Source organism: Alosa pseudoharengus, unplaced genomic scaffold (genome assembly GCF_046254945.1).
Source record: "Alosa pseudoharengus isolate Yale_2024_CS ecotype anadromous, Long Island Sound unplaced genomic scaffold, YU_APseudo_1.1 YU_APseudo_1.1_scf_1, whole genome shotgun sequence".
Classification (NCBI taxonomy): domain Eukaryota; kingdom Metazoa; phylum Chordata; class Actinopteri; order Clupeiformes; family Clupeidae; genus Alosa; species Alosa pseudoharengus.
The window spans coordinates 59,705,293-59,715,983 of NW_027468564.1; the positions used below are offsets into that span (position 1 = coordinate 59,705,293).

Here is a 10,691-nt window from a genome sequence, read left to right on the forward strand (position 1 = left end):
AATGGGTCTTAAATGTTCCTTTTTGAGGGGCACTGACTCTGCCATGACGCTCCTGTTCCTAGATAAACTGACTGAACTGATTAATTATGTTTGGGAGAAAAGAGAAAATAGACCACCTACACTGAAAACTGATTGGTTGATTTAGCAAAACAGACCAGGATGCTCTCTGTCTTGGATGCTCTTCAGGCACACACGCACCACTCCTCTCTCTCTCCCTCTGTTGTGTATGGAAAGCGGTTTAGGACATAACGTCTGTCAAAATAACGCCTCCACGTGTAGATTTTTTACTTCTTCAGGAGTAAAAAATTGACGTCTGAGCGTCAGACGTGATATTTTTACGTGTGCCACGCGCAAAAACTTTGCGTCTGACGTCAGAAGTAAAAAAATGACGACTGGATGATTTGCTGCAATGCCAGAGCCTATGTGCCAGAGTAGACACAGCATTGGCTGCTGGAATGGAAACAGGAAATGCAGCCGCTATAGTTGCAACAGAAGAAACAAGATGCCAGAGCAATGTGCAGAATATTCCTGCTCAAATTGGCGGACCATCGCAAACAGGGCTCGGGGGATTACTTTCCACAAGTAAGATTTAACATTATCGTACTATTGGTTGTATTTTGTGAATGCAATATTACCAGAGAGTTGAAAAGGAGCAAGGATCTTTGTTATTGTATGTAAATCGTAGCCAGCTAGCTAGGCTACTTGCTAGGTGTTCAGGTGTTCACCCGGCTATGAACTGAGACTTGATGAGTCATATTCCATAACACTGACTTACATTACAACTGACACAAGAATGCTATTGTAGAAATGAATCAAATATTACTAATATAACATTGGCCGGCGAATTTTACACAAGTGGCACAGACTGTAGCCTATTATCAGGCAGTTGCTACTTGTAGCTTAGCTAGTAATAAGTGTGTTGGTGGTAGCTTCACTATTTCCTGAATAAAGTAACTTTTCAATAGCTTAACTTCTTTATATGAAGTAGCTTGGCCAAACAAGCTACACTTTTCTTGTCATGTGAAATTAGCACAATTTAAAGTAGCTTCCTATGTAGTGAACTAGCCTACTGCTGTGTTTGTGTTACTAAGCTTGCTACACTTGACTGGGGTGGTAGTTTTGTGTAGTGAAGTTTTATTCATGGCAGAGTAACTGATAGTTTAGCTCACTACAATTTCCAAGTAGCTTGCCCAACACTGTATTATTCACATGTAATTCACCCTAACAAAAATAAGATGCATCTCAAATCCCTTTTCATTCATTTATTTATTTTATATCTCCCCAGAACAACTGCCTTGCTCAAGGACTACCACGAATGAGCTGAACGGTCTCCTCACACCCCTGGAACTGAGGAAGGTGCAGCTCTACATTGCAGTACTGCAGGGCATCTGCTACACTGTGACTGGATATTTGATTAAATAGCTCCACCTTCATCACCTTTTTGGTATGACAACTGCTCTGCCCATGACCGGAAAGCACTGCAGAGGGTGTGAAAACTGCCCAACGCATCACCAGTTCCTCACTCTCCTCCATCGAGGCCATCCAGGGCAAACGATGCTTGCGTAAGGCGCGCAGCATCATCAAAGACTGTTCTCACCCCAACCACAGACTGTTCACCCCACTCTCCTCAGGGAGGCGTTACAGGTCTCTCCGCACCTGAACCAGCAGGTTCAGAGGAAGCTTCTTTCCTGCGACTGTCACCCTACTAAACTCTAGCTCTGCATCCCGGTGACATCCAACGAACTTAAAGGAGACATATTATACCTCTTTTTAAACAAGTTAGAATAGGTCTATGAGCTATACAAAACATGTTCATAAAGTTTTTTGCACAAAATCAATCTCACATAAAGAGATCTCTGCAGCCTAATTCTTGCCAGCTTCAGTCCCTTTCAGAATGAGCCGTTTAAGGACTCTATCAACTTTATGCAAATAAGCTACTGCTGACCACGCCCCACCAGAGCTGACCATGGGGCCTTACGGCTACGGGGAATAGAGCAGTATGTGTTATTTATTAAGCTACTTATTCGTTTTCCCCAGTGTTTGAGAAGTGACAGGCTACCGTTTTTATCAGCAAAAGCAGATGTTAGTCTTACTAATGTTCATAGGTCACTAATGGCCTTACACACCAACACATGCCCCAATTGTTGTTTTCTTTCTTTTTATGTATGGCTATTGTCTGCAAATTCAGCAGGTATCAAACATACACTCGTGACACATTTAAATATAAATAAAATTACAATAGATTTATTACACAAAACAGAAATAAAACATGACATATGCAATATGACAATTGCACTTTGTGCACTTTGCACTTTTGACAGAACTGACAGATTATGTAACCTGCTAACTACTGCAATGTTTTTTTTTTTTTTTTTTTTTAGTCGTTACAGATAGCTTGCCTACAGGAGCTTTGTCAGTTGGTGTTGGGGATTCCTTGGATGCAGAATAAGGGTCGTCATCCCGTCATGTGTGGTCCTGCGTGTTCGTCGGGAGTTTCCTGACAGCCAAGGACAATACATGGGCTTCAAACTGCCTCCCCTGGATTGAAGCGAGACACATAGTTGGCGATCACCTCCTCCTCCTTCTCTGGGTGCTCAAACTCTGAGGACAGGTCCGGAGGAATGCTTATTTTCAGGAGTTCCTCCCTGTATGCTTCTTGGTCCACAAAGACCTCGCCCATGATGAAGCCCATCAAGTGTTCCACATACCCTGTGCAATATTTCACAAACACTTCTGTAACTATGTACATAGTTTGTAAAGTATTTCATTGTACATTTATTTATTGTTTTGTTCATTGTAAAGACACCATAGTGCAATAGCATGCAAAATGAACAGATATTATTGTTGATAAATAAAAAATGATGTAACTTATGGAATGTTGTCTCGGTTTTGATGGGTTTCACCCTGCACTCTCCCTGTACTTTGGGAAATGCATCCTGTAGAGAGGGTCCCCAGAGGATAAGGTGGCCTGGTCTCGTGCAGCATCCTCATTGTAATGCAGAGCAGCCAGGTAGAGTCTTGCGCAGTAAAGAGAAAACCAAACATGAAAATAATGGCATGCACATAATATGCACGTTTACTTTGAGCTAAAAACTGAGGCTACAACTTCTTGCACTGTCAGTACTATATCTCGCGTTATTTACAACAGCAAACATTAGCCTAGACCAAGAGCTTACTGGCCACCTTCATTGTAGATAACATGACCATATCTAACTCCTTATCAGTAAGGACAAAACGACTACAAATTGTGACAAACCCTTGCAGCTTAAATGAAATAGAGCTATAGGGGAAATGTGGAAACACTGGATAACGTTATAAAGTGAGGCTACAAGCTAACATTAGCTTATACTAAGGGCTTTTAGCTGTTGGTCGCCTCAATTGTGGATAACATGACAATATTTAATGGAGGTCTAGCGTCTGACATTTTAACAATCATTACTTTCAGATATTATTGACTGGGATTGTCAAATATGACTCGATCGGCTGTGTGCTGCATTTGCAATTTGGAATGGAGAAAATGCTCACTCCAAGCAGATGCAGGGCTAACGTTAGCCGTAATGTTTGCGTTAGCTTGTGCTTAAATGACAAAACACGAACAACCTAACGTTGGTTCATGCGTAACTGCGATAGGAACACAAAAGTCATTATTTGAAAGTACTTACATGTCTCTCATCTTGTGACTTGCCACGGACAGTAGGTACAGATCCCTCTGTCAAACGAAGTTTTATGGCTAATCCCTCAGTGTACTGTCCTAGGTTTTCAAAGCAGTCTGCCTTGAAGTGGTTCCACACACAAGATTTTTGCCGACTGTTGCTGGAACATGGCCATCGAAAATGAAGTGGAGCCACTCGGTTCTTCTGTCGTCTTTGGCTGGGAGAAAGTGCAAGGGTTTGTGTTGTTCTGTGCAGCCAACAACACAACACTTCATGTGTGACTTGCTCTTGCTTGTAGTCATTGCGCTTGGTGTCCGTGCTCGTTAAACCAGCAAACTAATGGCGGATCTTCAACTAATTGGGTGGGTGGGGCTATATGGAGGTGAGGGGTGGCGCCAGGGTGGTTCTATGCAAATTCCCTTATTTTTACGTCAGGTTAAGGGAGCCAGAAAATGGCTCATAGAAGCCTATGATTCCTGACACCAAAATCGTTCAACTGACTCACAGAAAACGTATGGATGGCTTTTTTGCATGCGTGGAGTGTTGTTAGGAGCAGTAGAGACCCAAATGGAGGTACAAAAGGATGCAAAAAGTGAAATTTGCATAATATGTCCCCTTTAAGCCCCCATCCCCCCCTCCCCCGCCTGATGCCTCCCGTCTGTGCTTGTTGAGGTGTCCACGACCATGGTGACTCAAGGCTGCCATGGTCATAGAGTAGGCCTATATACTTATACTATATACTATACGACCATGGCAGCCTTGACAGGGACAACAAGGAGACGGACATCCCCCACCCCACCCCCTCACAACTGGACTACCCTATCCCATCCATAGTGTCTATTTATTTACAAACTTATCCATAGCCATATTCTACTGCTCTTCATCCTGCACATACACTTATTCTTAATACTATTATAATGTTACTGTTTCTGCACTACAATGGTACTGTTACCACACTGCACATAGCTGTACATACTGTACATATCTGTTTATATGGTTTATACTAAATATCCATATTTATTCAGTTTTTCATATTTATTCAGTATTCAGATTGGCAGTACCATTACTGTCTGTACATGTTGTTTATATTACATGGCCATATTTATTCTGCTCTTCTAAGGTTACTGCTAATACACTGCACAGACTTATATTTAATTTATACTACTCTAAACTCTGAAAACAACTGTACTGCACTATATCTTTTGTCTGTCTATGCACCAACTACTTTGTATATCACATTGCACTTTTCTGCTTTTTTGCACTTCTGGTTAGACACAAACTGCATTTTGTTGTCTCTGTACTTGGACTCTGCACAATGACAATAAAGTTTAATCTAATCTAATCTAATCACCTGCATTCGCCACTCTGTCTCCCATTTTCCCACTGTCTGGATGACTCGGTCCTCTTTTATGGAGTTTACCAAGTTTCATTATGTACTGCCACCTGCTGTCTGTAGCACTTTTGTTCTCAGTCTAAGTGTATCTAAGCAATTTTAGCAAGGTGGACTGGGAACATACAAAATTACATGCACCAGTTGTGCATACTGTCACCAGCATGACAGTAACCTCTGTCTCACTGAGCCTGTGAAGACACTCCCAGATTCTTTACTGATTGCATTGAACAGGGCTGATCTCAGCCGTTTTTAAAATGTTTCTTAATTCCTCTTTATTTGATCTCTTCATTGGGGCTGGAACCTGTGAACTGTGAATAACACATGCTGGCCTTTTTGTCTTGTATTAATTAACTGTTACACTTACTTATGCCTAAAACCAATGTCTGTTTTTTAACGATCAGAAACAAACCTACAAACTTGCACTTTTCAATGTTTATGGAACTTTTCTAACAGATATTGAACCCAGTTACACCATTTCCTTTACTTATTCCAAACCAATGTCTGTTTATCAAACTTTATTTTTGATGGCACTGAACTTAAATATGAAAACACTTGAAAATGTTTATGGAATTACAACTACATTTAACTCATTACAACTTGTATCAAACCAGTCTATGCTGTCAAACATTATGGATTATGTTCCCAGTTTTGATCTGGGATGTCATCACTTTTTATGATATACAGTATCAGAATATTCTATTACTGTTAAGCCACTATGAATATTAAAATACACACAACCATGTTTCCTGTATCAGCTCTTCTACTCTGAGTCAATTTACTCAGGTTTGTCACTCAATCACGTAGCCTACTTGGAATAGCCTACCCCTCAGGTGTCTGAATGGCTGATCTCACACTCGATCAGTAGGAAAAATGTGGGCAGGGGAAGTGGTTGAGCACTGCTCTTCCATGCCCACATCCACGGCTGAAGTGCCCTTGAGCAAGGCACCTAACCCCTCACTGCTCCCCGAGCACCGCTGTAGCAGGTAGCTCACTGCTCGGGGTTAGTGTGTGCTTCACCTCACTGTGTGTTCACTGTGTGCTGTGTGTGTTTCACTAATTCACAGATTTGGATAAATGCAGAGACCAAATTTCCCTCACGGGATTAAAAGAGTGTATATATACTTATACAGAAAGGTTCCATAAACATTTAAATGAGATCAGCCATTCAGACACCTGAGGGGTAGGCTATTCCAAGTAGGCTACGTGGTTACGGGTGCAGAGAGACCTGTAACGCCTCCCTGAGGGGAGTGGGGTGAACAGTCTGTGGTTGGGGTGAGAACAGTCTTTGATGATGCTGCGCGCCTTACGCAAGCATCGCTTGCCCTGGATGGCCTCGATGGAGGGGAGTGAGGAACCGGTGATGCGTTGGGCAGTTTTCACACCCTCTGCAGTGCTTTCCGGTCATGGGCAGAGCAGTTGCCATACCAAAAAGGTGATGAAGGTGGAGCTCATAAATCAAATATTCAGTCACAGTCTAGCAGATGCCCTGCAGTAATGCAATGTAGAGCTACACCTTCCTCAGTTCCAGGGGTGTGAGCTCATTCGTGGTAGTCCTTGAGCAAGGCAGTTGTTCTGGGGAGATATAAAATAAATAAATGAATAAAAAGGGATTTGAGATGCATCTTATTTTTGTTAGAGTGAATTACATCTGAATAATACAGTGTTGGGCAAGCTACTTGGGAATTGTAGTGAGCAAAACTATCAGTTACTCTGCCATGAATAAAACTTCACTACACAAAACTAACTACCACCCCAGTCAAATGTAGCAAGCTTAGTAACACAAACACAGCAGTAGGCTAGTTCACTACATAGGAAGCTACTTTAAATTGTGCTAATTTCACATGACAAAAGTGTAGCTTGTTTGGCCAAGCTACTTCATATAAAGAAGTTAAGCTATTGAAAAATTACTTTATTCAGGAAATAGTGAAGCTACCACCAACACACTTATTACTAGCTAAGCTACAAGTAGCAACTGCCTGATAATAGGCTACAGTCTGTGCCACTTGTGTAAAATTCGCCGGCCAATGTTATATTAGTAATATTTGATTCATTTCTACAATAGCATTCTTGTGTCAGTTGTAATGTAAGTCAGTGTTATGGAATATGACTCATCAAGTCTCAGTTCATAGCCGGGTGAACACCTGAACACCTAGCAAGTAGCCTAGCTAGCTGGCTACAATTTACATACAATAACAAAGATCCTTGCTCCTTTTCAACTCTCTGGTAATATTGCATTCACAAAATACAACCAATAGTACGATAATGTTAAATCTTACTTGTGAAAAGTAATCCCCCGAGCCCTGTTTGCGATGGATTTGAGCAGGAATATGCTGCACATTGCTCTGGCATCTTGTTTCTTCTGCTGCAACTATAGCGGCTGCATTTCCTGTTTCCAGCAGCCAATGCTGTGTCTACTCTGGCACAAAGGCTCTGGCATTGCAGCAAATCACCCAGACGTCATTTTTTTTACTTCTGACGTCAGACGCAAATTTTTTGCGCGTTCTAACTGTCTCACTAAATTGCATTATCCCTACTCAATTCTCACTGGTATCTGCTAGACAACAAGTACCAAAACATGATTAGTTCATAGATTTCACATGTAAAATTCATTTTATACAACCCCACCCCCATCTTGCCTGTTAATAATTCTGAGAAATTCTTGTGTGCATGTGTGCGTGTACATGTATATGTTTATGTGTGTGTGTGTGTGTGTGCGTGCTTGTGTGTGTGCCTGCGTATGTGCCTGTGTTTGTGCATGTGCATATGCATGCGTACATATGTCTACTGTGTGAGTATGTGTCATACGTATGATTACTGTGAATATGTGTGTGCGTGTGTATCTGTTTATGCACATGTGTGCACATGGAATGGGTTAAGATGACCCCTGGAGGCAAACATACGGAAAAAATTGGTCATCCTAGGCCCTACGGTTCTCAAGATATTCACAGAAAACTGTGTCTGCCCTACCCTCCTTTCGGGGGGTCCAGTCCAGCGGGGGGGCTACAGATCAAAACGAAAAATTATGGTTCCATGCTATCCATGTGGGGTTACATGCCCACCAAGTTTCGTGTACCCCGGTCTTTCAGTGTCCCGGAAATCCTTGTTGGTGTACGGTCACTAAATGTACACATAAATTATTTTATTGTAAGGCCCCCCATGAACGAAAGTTAAAAAAACTTGGCATGCATTCGGAGGGTGTCATAATGATCCTAGACTTTCAATTTCGTGCGGTTTTGACCATGTCAGCCAGAGATATTGTGATGAAAACACATATTTTTTTGCTTTTTAATTTTTAACTAGGTGGCGCTATACATGAAATGAGTGGTTATGGAATGGGTTGACATGGCCCCTTGAGATCAACATACAAAAAAAATGGTCCTCCTAAACCCTACGGTTCTCGAGATATTCACAGAAAACTGTGTCTGCCCTACCCTCCTTTCGGGGGGTCCAGTCCAGCGGTCGCTGCACGGCGGTCATAATTACATGTACTGTGGAGATTACTGCACATCACTCACAGCTCTGCATGGTGGACCTAGTCGTTGACACTGGATCTTCTGTTTCCATCCTTCCCCAAAGCCTCCATGCACGCCATTTCAACCACATCCAGTTGACAGTACCCAAGGTCAGGCTGGTGAATTACTCTAAAACCTACATCCCTGTCCTTGGCTGCTTGTCTGCGAATGTTTCTCTAAATGGCCGCACAGCCCAGTGTACCTTCTTCATTGTGAACAATGGGACTCAGCTGCTAGGGAGAGACCTCATGACTGCACTACAGGTGCGCATAGTGCACAACAAGGTCCTGCCTCCTGATTCCTCTACTCATCCTGCACCAGTATTGGAGTGTACCACTACCTCTACACCTCTTTTCGGCTGTGCTAAGAACTTTGTCCATTTGATGAAAATTGATGATGCAGTTACACCAGTTCGCCAAAAGCTCCGTCGCCTGCCATTGTCAGTTCGAAATGCAGTGATGGAGGAACTGAACCATCTGCAAACCGCAGGTGTAATTGAGCGGATTGATGCATCAGCATGGGTGTCACCAATTGTTGTCACACAGAAAAAGTCAGGCAAAATTCGCATGTGTGTTGACCTGCGCGAACCCAACAAAGCGGTCATTGTGGATGCTTTTCCATTGCCCCATATGGATAAACTGCTGTCCAACTTGAAGGGTGTCACCGTATTTTCTACAATTGACCTGACAAGTGCTTACTACCAAATGCCTCTGCATGAAAACAGTCGTGATCTTACAGCATTCATTACCCATGATGGGTTGTTTCGTTTCTGTCGTGTACCATACGGACTAGCTTCAGCACCTGCTGCATTTCAGAAAATGATGAGCATCGTCCTTGCTGGCCTTGCAGGGGTACAAAACTACCTGGACGACATCATAATACATGGATGCGACATGCCTGCCCACGACAAGGCCCTGGAAGCTGTTCTACACCGGCTGAAATCTGCTGGGCTGCAGCTTAATGAAGAGAAGTGCCGTTTCCGCCAGCACAGCCTGCCTTTCTTAGGGCATATCGTCTCAGCCGATAGCCTTCAACCTGACTCCTGACAACCTGAGTGTATACAGGCTATTTCCAATGCTTCTGCGCCTTCTGATGCCTCAACTCTCCGCTCCTTCCTTGGACTATGGTACTCAAAATTCTTGCCAAACCACGCTACTGTGGTGGAACCGATGCGTGCATCTCTTAGAACTACTGACAGTGCGTTTCAGTTGTCTGACGAAGCACAGACTAGTTTCTCGACGGTTAAACAAATGTTACTGGATAGCCAGGCCCTAGCATTGTTTGATCCCACACTGCATACCATAGTGTCCACAGATGCATCAGATTACGGATTAGGTGGCGTACTGTCACAGGTGGGCTCAGACAAGGTTGAAAGGACTGTGGCGTTTGCATCTCGAACTCTATCTGACGCTGAGCGTAAATATGCTGGAAAAGGAAGCCTTAGCTTGCGTGTGGGCTGTTGAACGGTGGCGTACATATTGTGGGCTTTACCCTACGGACAGACCACCAGGCGCTGACGACTTTGCTGACCGTCGGGCGTGCTGGTCTACGTGTTGCAAGATGGTCTGCTCGTCTCATGTCCTTCAACTACGACATCATCTATCGTCCAGGCTCCGAAAATGCCCCTGCTGATTGTATGTCTCGCTTGCCTTTACCTGCTGCTCCAGCTGCTAATGGATCCCTTGCTCCTGCTGACAACAGTGACCCTGAATTTGTTGCCCTCCTCTCTACTGCTCATAAGATTCTGTCCGCTGCTGACCTTGATGCCGCTTGCGCTACATGCCCTGAGCTCACAAAACTCCGCGCAAAGATCACACGTGGGTGGCCTCCTTCACCTAAAGGCCTGGAACCCGAGCTGCTGCCGTACTACAAACTCCGCCTTGAACTGTCTGTTAAAGACCTCTTCATCTTTCGTGGCTCCTGATCTGATATCAATTGCACACGAGTCTCATCAAGGGGTGGTTCGGACAAAGCAACGACTTTGTGACCTCTTCTGGTGGCTGAAGATGGACGCTGAGGTGCTCAGTGCCATCCGTTCCTGTCTTTGGTGCCAGTTGAATGACAAAACCGCCAAACCACGCCCAGTTCCACTACAACCAGTTCCTTTGCCAGATGGTCCATGGCAGAAGGTCG

The 10,691-nt window shown here is 43.6% G+C and overlaps 3 long non-coding RNA genes across 3 annotated transcripts; 1 reads left to right on the plus strand and 2 right to left on the minus strand.

The window, feature by feature from the left end:
* Nucleotides 1–338: 338 nt before the first annotated feature.
* On the plus strand, nt 339–2,473 carry LOC143116621 (uncharacterized). Its single transcript, XR_012985882.1, has 3 exons — nt 339–582; nt 1,286–1,997; nt 2,382–2,473. It is a non-coding gene; the product is annotated as an uncharacterized LOC143116621 (long non-coding RNA).
* Nucleotides 2,223–4,018, minus strand: LOC143116618 (uncharacterized). Its single transcript, XR_012985881.1, has 2 exons — nt 3,663–4,018; nt 2,223–3,017 (listed from the first exon to the last, which is right to left on the minus strand). It is a non-coding gene; the product is annotated as an uncharacterized LOC143116618 (long non-coding RNA).
* A 1,528-nt stretch (nt 4,019–5,546) lies between these two features.
* On the minus strand, nt 5,547–7,507 carry LOC143116624 (uncharacterized). Its single transcript, XR_012985883.1, has 2 exons — nt 7,323–7,507; nt 5,547–6,618 (listed from the first exon to the last, which is right to left on the minus strand). It is a non-coding gene; the product is annotated as an uncharacterized LOC143116624 (long non-coding RNA).
* Nucleotides 7,508–10,691: the final 3,184 nt, after the last annotated feature.